General features: G+C 44.9%; 1 protein-coding gene across 3 annotated transcripts in view; it reads left to right on the forward strand.

Annotated features, from left to right (window-relative positions):
* Positions 1-26,094, forward strand: part of FAM219A (family with sequence similarity 219 member A) — a 109,777-nt gene that overhangs the window by 68,328 nt on the left and 15,355 nt on the right. The gene's annotated exons all lie outside the window — the stretch shown is intronic.

The following is a 26,094-nucleotide window of genomic DNA, read 5'->3' on the forward strand; positions in this document are numbered from 1 at the left end:
GATGGTGGCACTAGATGTGCAAAGAGGCTTCTGGATCTTGCAAGTCCTGATGGGGACTAAGAGGGAGCTTTGCCTGTTCCCTGACTGTCCCTTCACCCCTGGCGGTAAGGAGGCAGTCCCCTCTCCAGGAAAGACCGCAGCCTGTACCAGTCACAGCCTTTCTGCTCTGCTGTGTGCAGAATGCCTTCTGGCACCTCATCTTTTCTTTCAAACCTCAAGCTTTTGGCACAGCTCTTTTCTTGTTCAGGCCACACTGAAGGAAAATAAAACCGTTTTTATAGATTGTGCATTTTTACTGATAAGATTTTATTTAAGAAGTTGTAAAGTCACAGCAGTAATTGGACAGTCTGATCCCATTTCTCCAGTTGTTAAACACAACTGTCATTCAAAAAGCTTTAATTACTGTCTGAATCATGGCTGAATAGCTTGTGCTGAGTGTAAGCGTTTATTGCATCTTTCATGGAAATGAGATGGTGCAGTTTGCTATTGTGCAAAATAGTTGTTGTCCCCTTTTTGAAACTTCTTCCAGAAGGAATACCAGGAATTGTTTATCAGATTTGAGCATTCACCAAACCCTCTAAAATAACCTATAGACAACATTTGTGTTCTTTCTCCAGATCCAGTTAGTTACAAGGGAAGAGGAGGGGTAACAAGTACATTCTTGGCAGATAGATCCAAGTATTCATGTATTTGCTCAAAGAATCATCTCCAGCTTCTCCTGTGTAACCATTGCTATCTGTTCATCTCTGCCTCCAGCCTCAGCGCAATATGAGTAGTAGACTTCTGTTCTCTCTGCTCTGCTTTGCAAACTGCTCCTCTCCCAGGCTTCCTTCCACTTTCCAAAACAGTGAAATCATCCGTCCTCACTTTTTAAGAGTGTACTGCTGAGCCATTGCCTCTCACTGACTCCTGCCTTCCTCTTCATGTCCCTTTTGACTGTGAACTCTGCCCAAATCTTTTTCTTTCTTTTTCTTTTCTTAACTCTGTGCCTTTTTTTTCTCTCTCACTGCTTACCTTGAGAAAAGCTTGAATTGATTCAACCTAAGCATTTGTGAATGGGGAACCGTTTCAGCTTTCTGTCTTGTAAAGTACCACTGTTTATAGCACAGTAAAATAATTCTCCATGGGGTTTTAAGGCAATTCTACTGTAAACCCCAAACCATCATGTTATGTTTGCTCTAACTTATAACTGATTTTTTTCTACTTTCTGTTCTAAATGCAAGACAATCCCCACTTTTTCCAAACAACTTAGCCTCTTTTTTTCTCACTGCTATGAAATTGGTACAATTAAGTCAGCAGGTGTTGATGTCTTTTGGAGGAAAGATGCAGTTCTTCTGGCTAGCTCAGTAGTCTGGAGCTCATGAGCTTAAAAGTGCTTTCTGCCATGACTAAATGGTGACCTGGCTATAGGAAGAAAGTTTAATCACACCAGGTGTTTCAGAGCTGCAGGCTGCTGGCATCCTCTTCCTTGCAACAGAGCTCCCAAGTAACACCAGCCACTCCATGCCAGAAAACAGCCCCTCTCTGCCCCCTTGTCACTACCTGGCCCGAAAGTAAGAGCAGATTTTCAAAAAAGAACAATATGCTATGATTTATTTTAAATACTGGTCATAGAAGTAGGAACTTGAGAGAAGAGATTAATAGTACAAGTGAGACAACTGTACTTTGTATAAGTTCATCTGAGAAACAGTGTTTGACATATTAAATGACACTGTGCTAAAAATATGTCTTGAACACGGCTAGCATATTTAATATTTAAAGTGATGCTGTCAGGCATGGGTAATCTGAGTTCAGAATGGAAGCTGCTTTTAAAATTAAGATTTTCAGGTTTTTCTTACAATTTTTAAAGAAAAAACAAGTATCTTGGTTTTGAACTCCCTAATAAACCCTAGCAGTATTTTTTTTTTAAGTTCACTAAAAGAATATATAATTGGTTGTTCCAAAACTGTTCACAAATGCCTATCTAATTTACAAGGTGGTTTTGGCTATAAAAGGTTGGGGAGGCTCAAGTCACAAAACAGCTGTGCCTTTTTTAGCTACAGACTTTCAGCCAGAACATGGAAGACTCAAGTTCAATTCCTTTTTCTGCCTGAATGCTTTAACTACCAAGCTGAAATGTGGCTTTACACAGCCTCTGATCTGTGGGGCATGGGGGTGAAGCAAAATGTGAAAGTAAAACTGACATAGTTACTTCTATGCAGGCAGATGTTGTGTTTTTAGTTCCTCCCAGCTCACATGGCTGACTCACTTCTGGCTACGTGCAGAAGAGCTATGATACACAACAGTCCTTGAATTTGGCTTTGGGTCCTTTGGGTTTAGCTATCCTTCATTGAGATGGGATGATCAGTAACACAAGGAGGTGATATTAGCTCCTTTGTTGCCAATGTTCTTCTTTCTATCTGCAGTTAAACATTCATGGGTACTTGGGAGTTTCCACCTCCCTAGAAAATGGTGTGACTGCATTAGAAATGGCTATGGTTGCTTTGGGTCTCATTGACTAGGTGAATTGCAGCATCTCCAGGGGATCTACAGGACATTCATCTGACCTAGAACCAGGCTGTAATTTCCTCTGCTTCAGAGCAGAGAGAGAAAGGAAAAATGGAGGAGTAAAGGGGAAAAAGACAGTGCCAGCTGTCTGCATTTACTTGGTAATGACCATCAGGTGCGAGATGACCAGGATAATCTGGAGAGTTGTAAGAAGAGTGGAAAAAGCTTCATGTAAAACCTCCTTTGTGCTAGTGAGGAGTGATATCAACATGCCTGAGTTGGCAGTAAATTGCCTGTAGCATCTAGTGCATACTTCATTCCCAACCTGTTTCTTTTCTCACCTTAATTACCTTAAGGAAATCCTTTTTCACCATGAGGGCAGTCAAGCACTGGAAAACTTTCCCCAAAAAGGTGGGCCTAGGACATTGGGCTAGGAAGCTTCTGAGGTCCCTTCCAACTTGAAGTGTCCTGTGATCCTATTACTAGTTAGGACTCCAGTTATTGTTTAGATGTCATATACTTTCTACTCGCTACTGAAAAAACCTAAGTCCTATCTAATTGTTCTCTTGGGTTCCCAAGATAAACAAGGTAGGATTTGCAGAGGTAGACTTAGGTAACTTGCATGCACTGGCACAAAGCAGTCCTCTTCCGTAAGCACTGGTATGCCCACTGATAAACAAGAGAAGCACAGTTGCTACTTGATTTTCACTCCATTACAAATAGTCTTCTTTTTAAATTTTAATTATTTCTCTGTTCTTTCCCTTTAATTCACCAAACCTCTTCGATTGTACAATGATTGAATTTAAGAACATATTAAAACTAATTTTCTCCTTTGCTTGCATCTCTTACTGACTGCAGTGCAGACAAGGAAAATCTGTTCTTTTACAGATGTTTCCTGACTTGCATTTTATCCATGGTTCTCAGTGCTGAATGATCTTTCAATACCAGCAAGCAGCTTATTTCTTATACCCAGTATGTCCTAGCAAAACCAGGGCTTTCACAGAGTGTAGTGATGGAATATTACAAAGCAGAACCAAATTTGGGGTGGTTGTGCACTTGTTCATGTGAGGTGTAGCACAGGTGACAATCAAGCAGCTGCTAAGGCAGCTGGACAACACCTCCATTTTGTAGACCAATTTGAGCTCTTCTTGGCATTGGTGATGTCTCAGCCAGCCATTGGAAAAGGCAGTTAAATCTTAGATTGGCAGAGGGATTTTTTCTGCTGTAATTTGGATGTTTAAGAGGACTTTGCAGGAAAAGATCATGACCCAGAGGCTGGCTGTCACACACAGATCCCTACCTGCTACCGCCACCAATAATTACAAGAAAGAAGAGAAGTAAAAAAAAGTGAATGAATACTCCCATCCTATGTTTTTTCCCATGCATTTTTTCTGTAGGATGGGGATATGGATTTTAAGCAGACAAAGTTAAAATCCATCCTGGAGAATGAGGTCTACTATTTTAATAACTTGAAAAACACTGTTTGATCTTCTTAGGAGGATTTCAGCGTAGGACTGGAGGCAGTGGGCAGATGTTCAAGACTGTTAAAGGTGTGGAGGTTGCCTTGGGAAAAAGTGAATGCTGGTCTGGAGCAAACTGATGTGTTCCCTGTAGCCCAGAAGAAATAAATTCTCCTTCATGGTCTTGGAGTTTGGAACAAAGAGATGCTTATGAAAAGCTGATTGTTACATCTAACAAGGTTACAGAACAATACTAAAACTTTTCAAAGATGCGATACAACAAAAAAAGCAACTTGTCAGACTTCACAGACCAGGTCTATAATCCAGAGGCAGAATCACAGAATTCTGAAAAATTAAGCAGAGAATATTTGAGGTTCTAAAAGTGAAGATTTGTGAGTACATTTCTTCCGATCCTTCACCTCAACAAATTATTTACTCTGGCTTCCTGAGTACTCATCATGTAGTTAGTGCTCAGGAGAGCCCTTAGCAGTGGTTAACAAACAGGGCTGTTGAAAGGCTGAGTACTCTGAGCTGTGCTCTGTGGAGGAAATGGAGTTATGTTAGGTGGGAGGAAATGTTAATTAGTGGCATGTCATGATTTATAAACGGACACCACTGTAAAACCTGTTCTTTGAGGCAGTCCTTCAAAGCCTCTGGGGTTTGTTACATATGGATCCCTGTACCAGTCCAGCAGTGTTGAAGTCACCCAAGTGACTTCAAGTGGTGGCCTTGGTCCTCAGAGGTTTCCAGAGGGAGAGTGCCCCATGGGCACCATCTGTCCAGGCACTGACTTTTGCCTTGTTCCTTCACGTGGAGACTGTCAGATGTACCTGGTAAACACAAACTCTTTCAGGGTGATGCCTTGCCAGGTCCCCAGCACCTTGCACTATCATTGGTAGATGCTGGTTGACCTTCATGAGTTCTGTTGCAGATGATCAGATTATGGAGCCAGTGGTGAATCCTAAGTGTGTTTTTTCACAAGGTCATCCAAAGTAAGAGGAATACTTTTAACACTGCAACTAAAGTAAGAAAACCATACAGTCTCTGTCCCAGCCACTGAGGCCTTTCCAGTGAGCAAAATATGGTAGGTTTAACCCCCAAATTTACCTCCCTCTTACTGGAATTTGCTGTTGCAAAGCACCCTCACCAGCACAGAAACAGCAGAGGCACTTTGTTGCAGTTCTCGTTTATTCCAATTCGCTGCTTTTAAGCATCAAATTGATACAATTTACAGAAGACAAGACTTTTTCTGCCTCTGGTTTCCAATACTGTCCTTTCCAGAGGTATGTGAAAGAGCAATGGCTCTCCGTGCCTTTCCCACCAGACACGGCTGCAGAGGTGACAGTGTCAGAGCTGCTCTGACAGCTTTGTTACAGTGTGGTCAGGGGAGGAGAGGCAGCTTGCTTTCCCTTATATTTTACTGAACCCTGGAGACCTGGTAGGAAGAAACCTTGTTTCTGTCATTGGGCTGAGCCGATGTGACTTAAGGTTCCCAGGGAACAGATGCAAGGGATAGAAAAATGCCAGCTTGAGTTGTTTTTCTGTCTCTTTTTTTATCCCTGGGAGCTCCAAGTCAGGACACGTCCCCTCAATCAGATAGCTTTGCTGGGTTGTGTATTGGGTGATCAGAAAATGAGGATTCTTCCTCTTGTTCCCCTGTGCATGTGCTGCCCAAGGAGAGACTCTGTTGAAGACAGTTCAGCAGATCCCAATGCCCCCAAATTTCCAAGTTTTGGCTTAAGTGCCATCCCTAGCAAGGACAAGGCTGTCGGTCCCTGGGCTTCCTCCACATCTCTACTGGTGCTGACCTGAAGAGAAGTTAAAGGTTTTTTATTCCCCAAAGCTTGGCATTGCCCTTCCATTCACCTTGCAAGTGCAAGCAGTCACAAAGACCTGTTGAAAGCAGAGTATTTTCTGCCACCCTTCACTCTGCTTACAGTTTTTCCACGTCCTTTTTGAGCACTGAGTGTGCCAGCATTGGTGGGGTGGAGAGACTGTCAGGAAATCTGAGTGTTAAAGCTATTTCTGTTTGGGTCTTGGCAAAAGCCAGGCTCTTTCCAGCACATTTTGCGTGAGAAAGAGATTCCAGGCTTAAGAGACTCACTGAATGTGTGTGTGTGTGTACACCATGGCTTCTTCATCCTCTCCGTCTCCTGCAGACACCCCAGCCCATGTGTTCAGAGAGAGTTTCTGATGTTGCTTCACATTGAAGTTGTCTTCAGGACAGATAATCCCATCACCCTTATTTTCTGTCCCTGGGGTAATTAGTGATACAGTATGACCTAAAACTTGCTGATGCTTGTATGGAGAGAAATAATGAGGAAAAAAAGATGATAGTTGATACTACTAACCCTGCATGCAGTTGGTTGGCAGTGGAAATCTGTGTTCTTGATTCAAAATGGAAAACTAGTTTTTTTACAAAAATGCATAGCAAAAAGAAAATGAAAGCAAGCTTGTATCTCCGCAAAGTCTCTCTGCAGTCCCACCACGCCTTAAGATAACAACCCCCTGCTCTTCACTTCTTTCGCTCTAAATTGGAGTCTGTACAGTTTTGCTTGTTGCACATCCTGCTGCTGGCTCCATCGGCAGATGTGCGGTACTCACTGCCATCTCCTCTTCCCTTCCTTTCACCTCTGCCTGTCCACCTGGCAGCACCACCTGGCTGAAGGGCAGTCAGGTCATTTCTTACAAAGTCCTTTAAAAGGGATTGGAATTAGCACAGACTGTGGCAAAGTTTTTATCAGGGAAAAAAGCTGACCCTCCTCACTCCACTTTTTTCATCATTAAATTAAACCCGCTTTTGCTGTGCTCAAGTATGTATGAATAAAGCCTGTTCTAAGTCTTAATTATTGAAAGATAATTCAAACTGAAGTTAGAACCAAGAGGAACTGTACGTCACTGAAACACCTACCATTTTAACTCCCTGTACTCCTTATGCATAGTCTGTTTTCTGGCTTAATTTCCTCAGGCACATCTTCCATACACACTCGCTAGTCCCTTAGCACTACTGCAATAAAGTCTTGCTTGCTGAGACCCTCAGGCTGTTTCTTTCCTCTTTTCTTCTACTCTTACAACTCTTCTGTTCCTCTCATATCGCCTCCAGCTCCAGTCAGGCAGCCAAGCAGGTAACTATATAGTAATAAGCCTTATGTTTGTATGCAGTTGGCAATTTTAGCTCACAAATATGTATGTGCCAAGCGAAGCTGAACATGCGTGCACTGTGGCCCAGCACAAACCTGACCCAGGCATGCAAGGGGCACAGAAATTATGATAATTCTTGTATTGCTTTTGCTTGTCTCCTCCCTTTTCTCTTGGAAATGCTGTAGAAAATCCTTAGCTTAGTCCTTAGTCTTTTGGTAAGCAAATCCAAGATGGGATTTTTCCTCCTTTCAGTGCATACAGCTGGCCATCGAGGAGGGAAGTAAAAATGTTAGTCTGCCAGAATCTCTGCCTCACTGGGTCATTTTGGAGAGTGGGTCAGATAGCGGGGACTTGGCAGCTGCAGCGGTGCCAGCAATCTCATTTAGTGCTACAACGTTGAGAGCAGGCAGCTGGGACGCAGTCGGAAGCCTCCCTTGCCCACTGTTTGGGGGAGGTGGGCTCGTTTGCCAGTCAGCGGGATCTCATCAGGCCTTTAGCTGCAGCAAGACAGGAGAGCATGAGTCTTTGCAAGATTAGTAACGTGTGAAGTGAGACGAGGGGTCAGACATTCAGGGTCTATGTTATACCTGCCTCCCCTTCACCTAGACTCCCCTTTACATTCCACCCAAAAGCAGTGTTAAACCTTGCTCAGGCCAGCAGTGCCTTAGCACCCATGCTCTCTCCTTTGGGGCTGCCTGTGGTCCAGCAGTGAGCAGTACTGGGATGGCACTGCCATAACCACGGCCCTGAATGAGCATGCCAGCACCTGAAGGCTTGTGTTAGCAAACTGCTTCTGAGCATCTCTGCCCATGCACTGTCCTGACAAAGGGTAACAAAGATGTAAAATACGTCAGCATTAAAATAGTAAACCATGCTTCATTGACATCAGAGTTCTATATTAAGAACCATCATCATCTTTACCTGTACATTACTGCTATCTTCAGTGTGAGTCAGGCTTTCCCTGAGTCCCTTTGAGCTCTCCCTGCCACCGGAACGGCTGTTCCTTTGACAGAGGCTTCAGCTCAGCAGTGCACACGTCTGATTTCCAGCTGGGGGGGGATCTGCACTTCGGGATGACATCTCTCATCCCTCAGCCCTGCTTCCTCTCCTGCAGCACTCAAAGCAGCTGCAGCCAGCAACCTTGTCTTTGATCTTGTCTTTCAAGCCCCTTTCTCAGGGGTTTCAGCAGGGACATAAATTTTTCTCTGGTCAGTCCTGTTTCCTTCTGCCATTCAAGGCATGGCTGTGTTTCGCCACCGGTCCCTTTGAGAGGTGGAAGGAAAAGGCAGCTGCCAAACCCTCAGGCCTGCACCTGGAAGGAGGAGGACATTCAGGAACATAAAATAGCTGACAACAGCATCCTGCCGTCCCCTCTGCCATCCTCTACTGGCTAACACTGGCAGATAGCAGCCCTACCTGAGAAAGCAGACAGGGGATTCCTTGAGGGGAAAAAGGTTTAATCATTTATAACAGTTCGGGACTAATTGCTGAGCCCAGTTCTGATTTCTCTACCAAAGCAGGGTCTGAGCTGGAGGAGAAAGGTGGCAGCATCCTGCCCCCTCTGCCAAGGCACCCTACAAGCAACAGATCACAGCACCTGGTGAGCCCCGTCCTTCAGAGCATTGTGGCAAAGGACAAAGCCAGACATGAAGTCATGAGTTTTTTCTAATCTCTTTGCAAAGAGAAAGAGGAAAGGAGTTCCCACTCCTCCCTGGGGTGGGCCACCAAATCCAGATGAGAGCAGCACAGATATCAAAATGACAGGCTAGGCTCTTTGAAACTGTACTTGTGAGGTCTGCAGCTGCCCTAGATAAACCCTGCCTGCCTCTCTTCTCACTGTCTGATGAGACTTCGGAAGAGAGGAGTGGGAGTCTCTGAGCAGCACCAGGTATAACAACTGGGCAGCTGAGCAATGCTCAGCTGTCCCCAAGGGCCACCATGCCCTGGTGATCTGGCAGCAGCCCCAGGTGCCACCAAAACAGCTTTTGCAGGCACCTCTGCAGCAGGAGAGAGAGGTGTTGGGTCATGCTACACACAAGGGCTCACACAGAGATTCCCAGCCCTGCTCCAAGAGGAAATGTATTAAATTAGGCGCCACTATCCGTCTGAAATAGAACTCCTGCCAACCTAATTAATGAAAGCTTAATCAGCAGACTGGTTAATCATAAACTTATTAAATAACTAATTGAGCTCTAAGGCTGTTTGTCAAATTTCCAGACAATGGCAATCTCACTAAGGGAGAGATCAGGTCAGTAATCCTGTTAAGGGAGCAGGTTTGCTGCACAGGACGGCTCTCTGGCTAAGCCGCTGCTGATCCAAGTACCCGGGGCTGGGGCTCAAAAACTGAATAGCAGGAAGAGGCACCCTGGGCTGTACATATCCTGTTCTCCCATAGAGATTCATAGTAAACAGTCAATTAATCTAGTGAAACAATGCCTGAAAGTCCTCTTCTGGGGAGCAGAGTATTTGGAGGGTCACATACTAAGTTAGTAACTCTCTTTCCATTTTCCAGGGAAGAAAGCAGTATTGTACTGCAAAGCAGGGATTTCTCAAAGCATGGTGGAGTGAGGAGTATCCATCCATTGAGCTTGTTAACCAACCTGGTTGCCTTTCTCCATCTGCTTTCATTTTATTGGAGAGAAAATACAGAACTTTGCTTGAAATCCAGAGGGTTGCAGAAACGCAATGCAGCAGGTGATAAAACAGAATGAATCAAATATACGACATTTTGCTGCTAAATCAAAGCCAGAAACATGGCTGGGACTTCAGCTGCAGTCCAGTCCTGGGAACAAGAAAAGCCCAAGGGTTTTTTCCAAGCAGGATGCTGGAGTCAGTGAGCTGCAAGTCTCTTCCAAGCTTGCATGCTGCCTGTGGCATCAGCACTTCTATCCTTATTTGTTTTGGCTACTAGATGGGAACTCAACAAGACATTCCAAGCAGTAGTACCTGCGAGCCACTGAAAGCTTTCCCAATTACAACATACTAAGAATAAATTAAATCTGTAGTTTATATAGGCTATAAAACACATGCTCTCTGCCATAGATCAATCATTCAGTGTGTATTTTAGTCATGCAAGCATGGACATTTGACTAAGTTCTATGCAGTTCAAGCCTACTTATGTCAGACTATATTCAAGTGTTTTTTTATACAAATATGCACTGTATGATGATCTCCTGTGTAACTGAAGGCTATGAGTATTCAGCTAAGCAAGTTTGTACTGTTACTCTCCTAAATACACATCACACTTACTACATGCATCAGTGACCTTAATGCTTTCTCACAGAACATCAGGACCCATAACAAATGTGTTGTGGCCAATAATATTAATTCCATTTATCTGGTACATTATGCCTTTAGCATAAGTGATGCTTTAAACGAAGAGAGCTATTCAAATGAAGAGAGTTAAATTGCACTTGCACCATACATCAGGGTCAAGCAAGTGGCTTTGACTTAAACTTGTGTTCAGTTGAGTAGAAATGATGAGGGGACATTTGCAGAAGTTCTTCCCAGGTGAAATAACTTAATTGTCTCTGTCCATTTAAAGTATGTTAAGGGAGAGAGTAGCTCAGTTTTATGGATTGTATTTTGTAGAGTTCAGTTTATAAACTGAAACTTTTCAGCTGGGCTTGTCAGGATGCAAACACTTCCCCAGATATCTAACTTTGTTCTTCTGGCTGGCAGGAAAAATATTCATTGTAAAATAAATGAAAATATCAGATAAATCCCTTTCTGAAGGTAAATGTGAAAAATGGGGGGGGGGGGGGGGGGATAAATAAATAAAACTGATGCTGTTCATATATTCAGGTCTGACAGTGATAAATGAAATCTTTATATGCAGTATTTTGCAGACATTAGGAATAAAAGTCTCAATCCTTAAAAATCAAGTGAAAAAGCACAAGCTGAATCACAACAAAATGCCCTTGTGAGCTGGGAGCTGCGACAATGGATGCCTTTGAAATCAGTACAGAAAGATGTTCAAAGATGAAGAGAAATGAATTGCTGCCTGCTGCTACATAGTCACAACCTGTCTAAATAAAATGGCTGCAGAGACAGCTCAGGCAAAGGAGTGGGAGTCAGGAATGCCGTTTTGTGCTTCCCTGCTGCCACAGATGCTCTACATGGCTTTAAGGTAAACCAGTTAAATAGTTTCTCCCAGCAGTAAAATACAACTTACTGTTTTACAAAGATGATTCGTGATTATGTCATACTGTGAAGAGGTAAAGTGCTCTGTGTTCAAGGTAGTAATTTTTTCCCCTAAAGGTTTTCTTTGGTAGATGGCTAACTGCACTGGATGCCCTGCTGTCCTGTGTGTCAAAGCCCAATAGTAGATATAAACAGGGAAGTCATTCCTTACTATAATCACATGAGGGTCAGATAAATGAGCTTTGGGGCTGGGATAGTGTGGCTAGCGGACAGGGACATGCTGCTGGAACATAAAGCCACTTCTGGAGATGCTTGTGGTGTAAGCAGATGATAGCTTTGGTCGGGACCGGAGCACTCATTTACCTGTCCTCCTTTGTGCTAAGCAATAAGCATGGCACTTCAGTTTGGTGTGTGTTTTCTGAAGGGAAGTGCAAAAAGGAACATCAGACAGGCCATCAGAAACCTCTCTGTAACTTGTTCAGGCAGCGCTTTAGGTGAGCGTTACCCCAGAATGAGCCCTGCATTGCTGTGCGTGCAATGCACTGACTGCTGCTTGTAGTAGCTCCTATACAAGAACTTAAGAGCTGCATCCTTGAATAAGAGATGCAAACATTGTCTTTGTACTCCCTAGGTCATTTACCAGTTCTTTGCCTGGTCAGGCCTTCTTGGGAGCTGAATGGAGCTTAAAACCACTCAAAGGCCATTGGTGTTTGTGCCACCTCTCAGCCATGCCAAAGGGACATAGCAGTAGCCAGATCAACAAAACATAAGGAAGTGCAGCTCCTTGGATGTTTAAAACCTTGTCCAAGAAGGACCTTGGATAATGGATTTATATGCCTGCTTTTGCTAGCCAGTTCTCACAATTAGATGTAGTTCACTAATTTCCCTAAGTTTGGCTGGGCCAGCAAAAATAACATACTTCAGCTAAAAATACTGTGTCTCACCAAAGTTGGTAGTTGGATGACTTAGCTATCTGACCCTTGCTTATCTGAACAGTCTTTTCTGAAGCTGGGTGAAACAATCCTGATTCAGATGGCCTGCCCTGAATAATCAACATTGATGCCCAGCACTTATCACCTTGAAATTGTATTCCCTGTATTCAGAGCGAGGGGCTGGCTGCAGACAGATCCTTTTGGTTCTGCTTCCACTGTTTAGAAGAAGTAGCTTTTCTCTTGCCTTTCTTTAGGATGCAGGGAAGCACAGCCATCAGCTGCACTAATGCCACCCACGTGGTTGCACTTACGCTCTCCAAATCTCCCCAGGGAGCACAGCCCTCACCAGGATCAGCGTGGCCCCAGCACACTGCTTTCTTATACCTCCTTTTCTATACAGCCTGCAGGCAATGTCCCTGTTGATGTACATACCCTGAAATCTCTCAAGAAGTGACACGGTCCTTGCTGACAAATACTCTCTGTCAGAGGTGAAAGGTAGTGAAGGTTTCAGTGTTAACTAGATGCATGCTAATGTCCCTGAGCGAAATGATGCAAGTGAGCTGAAACCACGACTTGGGTTTGAAGTGGAAGTTCAGGTCAGCACTTCATTCTTTCTCCCTCCATTTGCTCACAACCCTGTTCATCATTCAGCGGGATCTGAACAGACAGATTAATATTATTTACTGTGTAATTTAAATTCTCAGCTTGCTTGAGAAGGTAGTATTCATCAGGGAATCACTGCAGTCCTCAGCCTCTGAAATGGTACGGCTGACCGTGGTGGGGGGGCGGGGGTAGAAAGGCAAATACATCCCACAATCTCATCTCATAGACCTTGAAGATGGAAAAATACAATTCTGTCAGACCGGATTAATTTCTCCTTGTCTTCACACAGCAGCAAACCCCATGGACCCACACTGCACTGCCCCCGTAATGGGAAGCTCCATCTCTTCCTGATCAGGCAGGTTCACAAGCAGAGTTAGCAAGGTTCAGTCAGCAGCTCTGAGCAAAGAGACAGGACCAGTCAGCATCTGTGTGCTTCCAATCCACCGTGCAAAGGAAGCAAATCAGCCTCATCTGCCAATGAATGGGTTTTGTGACAATCAGGCTGCCTCAGTCGAGGGGGACACGTGTAGTCAGTCACGGTGGCAGTGAGAGGCAATGGCATCCTAAAGCACTCTCCACCCACCACTGTCTGACCATAGCCAGAGTCATTCACGTTCTTGGCACAAACGGGAACTGTGGATTTGGGGAGTCTGCCCCTCCAAATAGCTCTTCAGCATAGTACAGGGTGATGTTCACAAAATTTCTGGGTTGTCTGCTTTGCATGATATCACAAAAGGAGCAGTTCTGCAACAGACTGAAGCATATGGCTACTTTGCCATTTCTGGTTTGGGGCAGAGTATAAGCAAAACCAATGCCCCCCTACATAGCAACATGTACCAAAGGAGCTGTTAAACATTTCATTTTTTAAAACCCAGAAAACATTATTAAAACTGGTTAAACACCGTTTTAATTTAAACTCTAAAACCAGAGGAGTAATTATAAGGATTTGTCGCGGTAGAGACGGACACGACAAGTAATAGATCACGCAAAATGGCTACTTTATGGTTCTAACACACCTTTTTATCCCCTTCTTCAGAGTATGTGTTAGTATATGATTGGCTTAGTTAGTAACTAACAATTCATGATTGGTGAGTTTGTCAGGACGGTTCTTCTTATCACTATCTTGTTTTCATACTGGTCTTCTCGGATCTTTCCAGACTTCTCAAGGATATACTACAAGCTGCTCAAGGTCGCACTGTTCTCGAACTGTCAGGAATTCCGTAGACTTGTTGCATCCCCCGACAATTCCCCCTTTTTGTATTTGTGCTAAAAATATCCTGGCTGCCCTCTGCAGGGCCCTTTGCAGAAGGCTGAAAAGACAGGGCAACATTAGAAGCATAGTTATCACAATCAAGATCACTACCCCCACAGTCTTGAGCAGAGATATCAACCATCCAGATAATCCCCAACCCTCAAATACCTTTGTACTTGTGCTAAAAGCAAGAAATCAATTCCAGCTCTATTTTATAGCGTAGCATGTCTGACACTATCAATGTCTAGCAGTAAATCTGATAATACTACACCAGTCTGTATTCAGGGACCCCAGAATTTGTGATTCCTGGGGTGGCAATGAGGGTTAATGCCCGATCCGTGAAAACCAGGCATTCCCATCCATTGAGTCCATGACCTGCTGCACAGGGGTCTCCATCAATAAGTTCTTAAACTTTGTTGATGTCAGTGTAACCCCCTATTAAACCTGTGAAAAAGGGATAGCTTGGTGTTGTTGTACTAAGGTATAAGAAATCTTGTCCAGTCACGTCAGCCAGGGTCATCCAGATGTTTTCTTTGGTTTGCGGTGGTATCCATGCCTACGTCCATCCGAGGACTGTGAGGTAGATGAACCATCTGTACATTCTCGTGCTGTCTTGCTCCGCAAATTCAGCCCAGCAATCGGTAGGTGCCAGCTTTATGTGGGTGTCCCCACGGAGGCAACGATGGCCTTGCCGTACACCAGTCCGATGCTCTTCGGAAAATCCCGGTATTTATACATTAGTAGAGGAACGGATTTCAGCACACGTGGCCAGCGGGTGCCAAAAATCCGCCTCATTTGCAACCTATGACGCATGCGCTCGCTGGCCAGGCGCGCTGCATGAGTCATAGTCATCCTCTCTATTGGTTCATGGACTTTGTGATGCAGTTGCAATGCACAGAGAATCTTGACCTGTTATATTGGTCAAGGTGACCTACACTTAGTTTTTAGTTGAGGTGGTATTAATATTGCCGCACCCTCTGGGATGTTCCAGATGATGATGGTCATTCAAATCAAGCGGGAGTCCATTGTGGGCCTGTATCTGTAGAAACACAAGCATAACCTCGCCCCCAAGTTAACAGCTCACATGGTCCACTCCACTGACCAGTAACTAAATCTTTAATGTGTACTTTGATGCCTCTTTGTAAATTCTGTATTGAAAAAAGAGAAGTGTTGAAAAAAGGAGGTAGAGAAGAATTATCCCCATAATAGAGAAAGCTAAGAACATAAACCACGTTATCTAAACATGCCTGTGGTGGTTCCCCAATCATTCCCCCTTTTTGTTTTTGAAGCTGCTGCTTCAGTGTGCCATGTGCACGCAGCTCTACTATTTGTGGAGAACCATTTTGATACACTACTTTGCTGTTCCAGTTGTTGTTTTCATACCATACTACTGCTGCTTTACCTGTTTTTCCAGAACCATCTGTGAAGACAGTAGGGCTTTTCACAGGTTCCGGCTGGCTTAAGCTTTTTTGACCAAATGGTATTTCTCGAGCAAATTTCAGGAGCGGGTGTGACGGTAGATGATACGAGATCTGTCCTTGAAAACCCGCCATAGCCACTTGCAGCTTGTAATTGTTTGCCAGACACCATTCAAAGTACCAATTTTGAACAGGTAAAACAATAGTAGCTGGATCACGTCATGTTAGTTCTACACATCGTTTTCTGGCTTTTATGATTACAACAACAATAAGTTCAAACAAGCCAGGAGCAGTTTTTCGTGGCCAGAAATGACAAAAACATCCATTCTGAAATATGTAATGGGTCATCCCACTCAGAATTCCACTGCACCAAAGCACCAAATGGCACAGTTTTGTCAATTAGTACAAAGAATTGTACCAATTGAGACAGATCAATTTGAGAAACAAATTTCTGGTGTATACATTGTTCCACCCTGTGAATTACATTTAACACTTCCTTATTCAATATTCTGGGTTCTGTTGGATCATTGGAATTTTTTAATAAGTCTAATAGAGGTTGTAACTGAGAATTGGTCAGTCCAAGATAGGGCCTGATCCAGTTCAAGGATCCCATTAATTTCTGTACATCACTGAGTGTCTTAACTGCAGGGTTAAGTTTCACAGGTTGGGGCACAACCTGCTTATTTGTAATTGTCATTCCCAAATATTTCCAGGGTGCTATTTTTTGCTCTTTTTCAGGGGCAATAACTAACTCATATTGTTGTAGCAAATTCGTGGCCAAATTGTTCATGCCATTCAACTGCTCCTTGTTGTCTGACGCTAACAGAATGTCATCCATATAGTGATAACTATAACTAGTAGGGAATTTTTCCCGTACAGGTGACAGAGCTTGTGCAACAAACGATTGACAAGTGGTTGGTGAATTTTTCATGCTCTGTGGCAGAACTCTCCATTGATATCTTTTTGCTGGTTCTGCATGATTGATAGAAGGCACAGAGAATGCAAAAATTTTTTTTTTTTTTTTTTTTTTTTTTTTTTTTTTTTTTTTTGTCTTGGGAAGCTAGTGGAATTGTAAAAAAAAACAACCATTAAGGTCCATGACAATGATTTCCCAATCTTGAGGGATCATGGCAGGTGAAGGCATGCCTGGTTGCAGAGCCCCCATCATGGCCATGACAGCATTGACTTGCCACAGGTCATGCAAAAATCACCATTTTCCTGATTTCTTTTTTCTTTTTTTTCTTTTTTTTTTTTTTTTTTTCCACAAACACTGGAGCATTCCACAGACTGTGAGATGGTTCAATGTGTCCGGCAGCTAGTTGTTCTGCTACCAATTCTTGCAGGGCCTTTAATTTTTTCAAGTGGTAGGGGCCACTGATCCACCCACACAAGGTTATTTGTTAACCAAGTTAAAACAAGCATGGGTTGTCTAACACCCTGCAGCACAGTGGCCCCCGTTAAAAATCTGTGATAATTCTCACCCCCCACTGCGACAAGCAATCCCTCCCCCATAAATTGAGGGGAGCTGCCATCACATATGGTTTAATAACTGCTTGTTGGCCCTCAGGACTGGCAATCGGAACTGGAGTGGCTGCTATCTTTGCACGTGTGGATCCTCCCAGCCCCACTACTCCCATACCAGCCTCCTCTGTTGGCCAGGTAGACGGCCACAGATAATCGGCAATAATAGTCACATCAGCTCCGGTGTCCAGGAGCCCTGGAAGCCTTACTGTAGTCGGAGATCTTCCGTGATTCGACAGTGTGCACGTCATATGTGGTCAGGATGATGAGACAGTCTGAGACCAGCAGACCTGAGGGGGTCCCGTGGAGCTGAAGCCTCCAGGGCATCGCAGTCGCTGTTCTGCTTTTGAAATAGAACTCGAAAAAGGAACAAGTTGAGCAATGCGAGTACCTTTAGGGATTGGTACTGGTGGGTAGGGGGTCGAAATCATCGCACAAATTTGACCTGTTAAAGCAGCATCAATAACTCCCACATGCACGATTATTCCATTCAACGTGCTACCTGATCTTCCCGGTAGCAATGCACTCAGTCCCCGTCCTATAGGACCCCTTGCATTAAGAGGGACCTTAACGATGTCTTTCATGGCTAGAGTTACTGTGTCGGCGGTGGATACATCCAACCCTGCTAAGCCAGCTGTCGCAGCCGACAATTGTTCGCAGAGAGGAATTGGCCGGCTGTCGGGAGGGGATTTGTTCTCCTTGCGCGCCCTCTCACACTCATTTTGTGGTTTTCCTGTAGCGGCTGTCCATTAGCATGAAATTTGGAATGACACTGTTTTGCAAAGTGTCCTGATTTCCCACATTTCTTGCAAGTAATCTCCGGTGAGTGGTGCACCGGTTGTTTACCTGGTGATGTTTTTGTGTGGAGAAGTTACCATGATGTGCCCTTCGCTGCCACACCCAGAGCACTTTCCAGAATTTCTCATAGCATTCACTATGGTGGTCATTGTGTGTACCAGCGTCCCAACTTTAGAACATGCAGCTACCATGTCAGGGACAGAAGGATCTCCTGGCAGAGCCTGTATGATCTTTTGACAGTCCTCATTAGCATTATCTTTTACCAACTGTTTGCATAGCATTTGTCTTAAGACCTCATCTTCTACCTGTTTTTCCAGGGCAGCAGATATTTTTTCTACAAATTGTAAAAAGGGTTCTGTGGGGCCTTGGCGGATAGTGATGTATTTTTGCTTCGGAGCTGCCATATCCATTGTTCGCTTTATTGCCATAAGGGCTATATTTCGTGCTTGTTCGAGAGCCAGCGGAGGCCATGTAGCCTGTAGCTGAGGGTTACTATACTGCCCTTCACCAAGCAAAGCATCCTCTCCAAGGCCTAATCTCGGGTCACCCTGTGGCAGTCGTGAATTATGCAGCGCCGCCGTGCATGCCATCTGCCTCCAGGTGGATTGAAATACTTGCAATTGTATGGGCTGAAACAGCACTTGTGCTAGATGCATAATATCATATGGACACAGCAGATCTGTGCTAATTATACGAATAAGTTGCATTACCTCAGGAGAATTGATTCCAAATTTTTGTACTTTATTCTGCAAATCCTGCACTACTCTCCAGCCAACGGGATTGTGCTCATCGTGCCGGTTTGTGCCTGCAGCAGCTTTGAAAACAGGAAGTGTAACAGGAGCCTCTGCTGCGTTATCTAGAGGCTTTAGAAATGCAGGTGTTAAAGAGCACGGGCTGAGGCGTTCTACTAGATCCCAGTTGCCGGAGTCGGCAGCATATCTTCTAACTCCCTCCCAAAGTTGATCAGGGGATCTCGGGGCCACAGTTACTGTGGACGGAGGGAGAGTCCATGGCAGGGGTTCTTTTGGTATGGTTTTATCTGCGAGTTGCAGGGATCGCATAGCGTCAATTAGAGATTTTTCTGCCTCAGCTTCATTTTTGCTCTCATTTTCCGTGCGGCCCTCACATTCGGTTTGAGTCTCACCATCCTTTCGGCCCTCACTTTCGGTACGGCCCTGGCTTTCGTTACGGCCCTGGCTTTCGTTACGGCCCTGGCTTTCCGGCTCAGTGTTAATCGCCACATTTTTCTCTTCGGGGGGGGCTGATGGAGTCACCCCTTCTGCCGCCGCACCAGTAGGTGAGGAGGGCCCCTCATCGCCCGGTAAAGTAACTAATGGCGTAGGAGGAGGAGGTGAGTAAGGGTATGATCTGATTTTGCTTGTGAGGGGTTTTCTGCCCGCAACTGCTGATATTGCAGCATCGGCCGCAGCTGTTACTTGAGCAGAAACTTCTTCATTGATAACATTTTCTGATTTCTCATCTTTCTTTTGCTGATCTTTCGCATCACATTCTGCTTTCCATTCCTTCAGGGTCTCACGTAATAGACGCCATACGATCGCCAACTTACAGAGCTCTTTCTGTCCTTTAGAGATCTCATCAAACATTTTCCAGCCCACTGTTTGCCATGCATCCACACTGAATGCAGCAACTGTTGTGGCTGTAAAGCCTTGCACCTTACACCGTATTAAAATCTGTTTCAGGCTTTGTTCTGGGGTTTTAACCCCTTTTCTTTTTAACAGGGCTTTCCAGGTAGACAAAATCGTCTCCTTTTCTTTTGTTAATTTCTGCCCCATTCTAACAGTTTAGTCCCCGGTGGCTCACCTTATTAGGTGTCTAGGCTCAGGTCCGGACCAGGCAGATTCCACTGCTCTCAGCTTCACCGGGCTCCGTCTCCGCAGCTTTTCTCGCTGCCGGTATACTCTTTCGCATCTCTCGTCGCCGCTGGTATACTTCTCTCTAGTGCTGGGTTTATCACCGTTAGATGATCTGTTCGCTCAGGCGCATCGGGGTCACCATTTGTCGCGGTAGAGACGGGCATGACAAGTAATAGATCATGCAAAATGGCTACTTTATTGTTCTAACACACCTTTTTATCCCCTTCTTCAGAGTATGTGTTAGTATATGATTGGCTTAGTTAGTAACTAACAATTCATGATTGGTGAGTTTGTCAGGACGGTTCTTCTTATCACTATCTTGTTTTCGTACTGGTCTTCTCGGATCTTTCCAGACTTCTCAAGGATATACTACAAGCTGCTCAAGGTCGCGCTGTTCTTGAACTGTCAGGAATTCCGTAGACTTGTTGCATCCCCCGACAAGGATTTATTCAAGTCTGATTTTTAACATAGACATATTCATGTTAAATCCATTCTGCTTCACATGCTCCTTTACTGTTTTCCCTCATCATAAAGCAGCTAGACATCCAACCAGCCAGCTGAACAGGTAACCATTTTAAATTGTACTAAGTAATAAAGCTTGAAAGCATTCATTACGGCTGTAGCTGTTCCCAGTGGTAAGGAGACAATTCAGCCCCTCTCGACTTAGACACGACTTTCTCTAATGGAGGTTCCCTGGGAACGTGCTTCATTTGTCAGCATGCAGTTATTTGCCTGTTCTCTGACACATCCTAAATCAGGCAGGTGAAAGCACACCAGGGCAGGGATGGTTTGATGAGTGCCTAGCATGCTGGGGCTCCATCTTATTGAGGACCCTTGCATGCAGCTATAATACGAGACCATTGCCAGACAGGATGCAAGGCTGGGCCAATTATGGTCCTGATTGTTTCTGCAGCATGCATTTCCTTTGCTCTTTTACACTTGTGTGTTATTCCTGCCTTACTGAAAGCTCCGTAGGCTTATTTGGCTGTTGTCTTGTCACCAGTAGAGCTTACCTTGAAGCAGGACTTGAAGCAGATGCTAAACGGCTCGGGGTGAGCGAGCAGAACAGACTAATGTGAGGCTAGCGTAAAGGCAGCAGCTTGCTCATTGAGCAGATTCTTTCTTTAAATTATTTTAATATCGTAAGGGGACAAAGTCACTTAAAGATGAAATGACAAGGTGGACAAGAAAGGAGGGGTGACATGTGATATGGTTGGCAGGTCCAGACAGAAGGCTGTCTCGCATGCTGTTCAGAGCAGTATAGTGGTGTCAAAAGGATCCTGGACCCTCTCCTCACATACATACACACACACACAAACACACACACGTGCTGCTCCATGTATTCCTTTTCTGACACAATGTCCAGGATTAGCTTAAGTGGAACTGGTGCAGCCAAATTCCCCACTGCGTCAGGCTGACAGCACAGCTGTCTGTGTTCTGTGAGCTCTTCACTGAAACAGAAGCTAATGCTGCTTTGCTCCACTCAAACATGGAGCGAGGTAGATTACCTGTGGTGGGTTGACCCTGGCTGGATGCCAGATGCCCACCAAAGCCGCTCTGTCGCTCCCCTCCTCAGCTGGACAGGGGAGAGAAAATATAACAAAAGGTTTGTGGGACAAGATAAGGACAGAGAGAGATCACTCACCAATTACTGTCATGGGCAAAACAGACTCGACATAAGGAAATCAGTTTAATTTACTACCAATCAAATCAGAGTAGGATAATGAGAAGTAAAACTAAATATTAAAAACACCTTCCCCTCACCCCTTCCTTCCTCTCAGGCTTAACTTTACTCCCAATTTTCTCTACCTCCTCCCACCAGTGGCACAGGGGGACGGGGAATGGGGGTTGGGGTCAGTTCATCACACGTTGTCTCTGCTGCTCCTTCCTCCTCAGGGGGAGGACTCATCACTCTTCCCCTGCTCCACTGTGGGGTCCCTCCCACAGGAGGCAGTTCTCCACAAACTTCTCCAGTGTGAGTCCTTCCCACGGGCTGCAGTTCTTCATGAACTGCTCCAGCGGGGGTCCCTTCCACAGGCTGCAGTCCTTCAGGCACAGACTGCTCCAGCGCGGGCTTTCCCATGGAGTCCCAGCCATCTTGGGCGGCATCCCCCTGCTCCAGCGTGGGCTCCTCTCTCCCCAGGCTGCAGGCGGGCATCAGGTCCCCCGCTCCCCTCCATGGGCTGGGGGTGGACAGCCTGCCGTCTTACCACAGGCTGCAGGGGAATCTCCTCCTCCCCTCCTTCTTCACTGACCCTGCTGTCTTCAGAGTTGTTTCTCTCACATGTTCCCACTTCTCTCTCTGGCTGCCATTGCTGTTGTGCAGCAATTTTCCCCCCTTCTTAAGTACATTATCCCAGAGGCACTACCACAGTTGCTGATGGGCTCAGCTTTGGCCAGCGGCAGGTCTGTCTTGGAGGCAGCTGGCACTGGCTGTGTCAGACACAGGGGAAGCTGCTAGCAGCTTTTCACAGAAACCATCCTTGTAGCCGCCCCCACTACCAAAACTTGCCGCGCAAACCCCATACATTACCCAACACAGCAACCTTGCTAATGATCAGATGGGATCTTCAGACTTCTAAGTGAGCATGCTTCTTAATGTCAAAGGCACATGCAGGCTGCTTCATGCCCTCCCAACCTCCTCTGCTCTATCCTGCTTCTTCAAGGAAGCGTCTGTCTGGAAAACCAGTGAAAAGCTAGCAGGAACCTAGATTTTGTTATAGCTGTCCCTCCCCCAACTGTACCAGCCCTGTTGGTATTGCTAATGATTGCCTGTTGGCTCTGCAAGCCATCACACCTGTGCTCACAGTGTGCTCAGTCACCCATAACGGTTTCATGGGAAGGGGGGTGACAAACCATGGATGTGACTATTTCACTAGGTAATATGGTAAAATGTAGAACAGCCAAGTGAAATAAAAGCTAAACAACTTATTTCAAATACTTACAAATGCCATGTAAAGAACATTGTTGGAGCTTTGCTGTTATGCTGCTCCTGCCAGTAATTAGTGATTTCTGTGAAATAGCTGGGGAGCAGCCTTGTTTCATTCTGGCTTCCCCATCTCCAAGTCTCTGTCCTTCACCTTGTATCTCTGCTGCATTAGCTTTTCATTGATCATTCAACAGCAACATCACCATACACGAAATAACCAGTGGCTCAAAATCACAGTTCTCTGCTTTTTTGTTTATTCCTGTATGTCCCATTTTCTCTGTATTTGGCAGAAGTACCTATTAACCCTTCCTCACTCTTCCGGTGCCCAAGAGTTGCCCAGAATTAGGCAGTTTTGTAGGGTCAGCATCTATTTTCCATCAAGCTGCACTGCCTTCCTGGAAGTTCACTGCACATATTGGAATGCTGCAAGCAATACAGGCAGTCACAGACATGGAAACCCTTTTCATAGCCAGCACCAGAAACAGCCAAGTGCTGAGGACAAGCTATGCCTATGCCTTCTGCTAGGACCATGCCCTCAATGTCTGAAGCTAAGCAGTGGCCTTGAGGGTGGGGGAGACATGCAAACACACATCTCGTCTAAGTCCAATGGGGAATACTTGACTACCGTATTGGAAATGGATGGGATGACTCAGAAAGAAAGAGCATCTTAGCTTTTCATTCCTTGAGAATTGCCCAGTTGCATAGTTGTCAGGTTTCACACAAAAGTTAGCACAGCTCAGTCAGTGGAAAGTTATGATCTTAGGATTCATGCTCATGTTGGGTATAGCATCAGCCAGTATGGGGCAGACTTTAAAGAAAAATGCCATTTACTTATCAAGGCTAGGCTGGTTACATGTCTGATTGCAGATTCTGAGAGAGCTACTTTAATTTGTGAAATTACAGACTTTTGTTAAAATGTTGGACCCTGAAAGTAACATCTTCAGAAGTGCCTAAATCAGTCACATTCCTAAAAAGAACTCAGTTACTTAGAGTTTGGGAACCTGGCCTTCAAACAAACATCTGGGGGTAAAAACCAGATGAGCTGGAAGCCAGGCAAAGAGCTCACTACCTGGAACTGAGGTTCACAATCTCTACCTGCTACACCAGGAGGAAACACTTATGCAGAAAGCAGGCACTGAAAACCTCCTTCCCCAGTTCTGATTGACCTGGTGGTTGGTGTGTGAGGCTGGAATTTATAGCCCAGAATTACTGCAAGAGATTGGCACCCAAAAGCTCCCTTGGGTGATGGTGGAAGTAGCAGTAGTTCATACTTGTAAGGCTCAAATACTAGGTTTCCTTGCCTCAAAGCCTGATGTGACTCATGCACTTCTCCACCAGCTTCCAGGAGCTTGTCCTAACACACCAAGGCTGAGTAGGCCTCCCATTTCCCGTGGAAGCCATCACATTTTGGCCACCAGAGTCTCAGCATTCATAGCATCCAGGAGGGAGATGAACTGTTGATTCATGCCTAAGAAATTTGGCTGGGGACACAGGCATGGATGTTCCTACTACATTTACAGTGCATTGGGGTTGTTTGCTCCAAGCCACTAAATAAGTGAAAGAAGTGGTTAAATAGGAAGTCTTATATCATTCAGACCAACACATTGCAATAGGACTCAGTAATAGCATAGAAATCGTCATGGAGAGACCTACTGCAGGAAGAAGACACTTAGCAGCTAAGTCCAGATTCATCAGCTGAATGAGTAATCTGAGTTGGAGAAGACCATTAGTGCTTATACCAAGCAATCGATAGAAAGCAAAGAGCAATGGTCCATTTAAAAGGCTCAGGCAGGCCTTAGCTGCCTTGACAGAAGTGAAACCTGTAAGCTTGTTTTTGAGTCAGGTGCCTTTTGTGAATTATACAGCCTCTTACAGCATTGGCAGCTTGTCTCAGCACTGTGTATTTGTGGTCAGTGCTGAGCTTCTGATGTAGATGGGTGGAAGTTGGGTTGTATTTAGGGTTGTAAACATTTGCCTCCATAAAAGCCCACTTTATCCTTCTGTTTCTGAATAGCAAAATTCATGTGACCTGCAAAATACCAGCCTTTTATTCTGGAGACAGAGATAACCAGTGCATTTGCAAGTTCCAGTCCTCAGGAATTACCCCGATTTAAGGTTTTGACTTCGACCCTGTATCAGTGTCTTTGTTGCTCATACCAGAGAGGTTATTAATCCGATCCTTTTCCTGCCAAGTTCAATGAGCATTTATTCACCTCCTCTGTCAGCATGAACAGGGCTGGGCATGGTTTGTAGGAGTATGTACCCTCCTCTGCAGCGTCCTCAGCCACACTCATTATCATGGTATCTAAGCACCTCTGCTGCTTATTTGTCCCTCAGAAAGGCAGCCTTGGGCATGTGTCTCCCTGCTCTTACCTGTGTGGAAGGGACAGAGTTGGCCCACCTTGCACTTGCACACCCTGGTGGGCACACTGCTTTTCCATGACAAGTGGAAAAAGGTGCCTTTCTCTCCAAGGGGTATAAAATCTGCCAGAGAAAAAATGTATCAGCGCATTTCACATACTGCAGGGGAAGCAGAAGCAAAATGAATTCACTACTCAGGTTCCCCAGCAAGCAGTCTGGTAAACCCCTGTTATTCAGGCAAGCCACAAAAGTAGTTGCCAATAGTTCTCACACTCTGGACAACATTTTTAACCGGACCCTTTCCTGCCTTACTGGCCCCATGCTCAGGTTTTCCCTACAAGCCTTGCCTGGCATTGCAGGATGAGATTGGGGCAGTTAGCTCAGCTTTTGCAGCTAACTGCTAACTCAACCCAACGGATTTCCCACAAGAAACAAGGAAGACTTTGAATCAGAAAATTGAATACCAGTTTATATGAAAACCCATCATGCGTGGGCTCCTATCCCTGCTGGAGGCAGGGCCATATTAATACAGCACAGACATTGCATATTGGCAGAAGGCTTAGGTTTAGGACCTGAATTCTAGTTGTGATCCTATGGTGAGAAGTTATTGAAAGAAATAGTCTTTCCTAAAGGAAAAGCTAATTTAAATCCCCTTTTGCACTGAATACATAAAGAAAGCTTGATGTACTGTCCGTGTTTTAAGGTACATTTCAGCAGTGAGAACACACTGAAAATTTAAGCAAACAATATGCTATTTAAAAATACAGCTGCAAAATGCTTCACTTTTTTTTTTTTAAACAAAGAAAGCAAGGTCCAAAGAATCAATATGATATAAAAGAGAAAAACACATGGGGGACATCACAGATTGCTAGGAGGAGAAGCAGGGAAGGCAGCAATACTTTCTGCTGTAGGGTATGTTAGTCTGGTGAGCTGCCATGTAGGAAAACAGTAATAACTCAAGCCTGGTGTCAAGCTAGGCTGGACTAACACTAAATGATGGTGCTGCTTTGATGGAGACACTGTTCTACCCCCCCTAGGCCCCTCAGCAGCAACCTCAATAGGAGGAGGAGAGGTAGAAGGATAGATTCCCTTGCTTGGCACAAAGCACAGTCTTAGGGTCCATGCAGCAGTCAGGTGCAAGTAGAGGCTAGGTCTCTGCTCTTTCTCTGCCTCAG

Source organism: Accipiter gentilis, chromosome Z, assembly GCF_929443795.1.
Source record: "Accipiter gentilis chromosome Z, bAccGen1.1, whole genome shotgun sequence".
NCBI lineage: Eukaryota > Metazoa > Chordata > Aves > Accipitriformes > Accipitridae > Astur > Astur gentilis.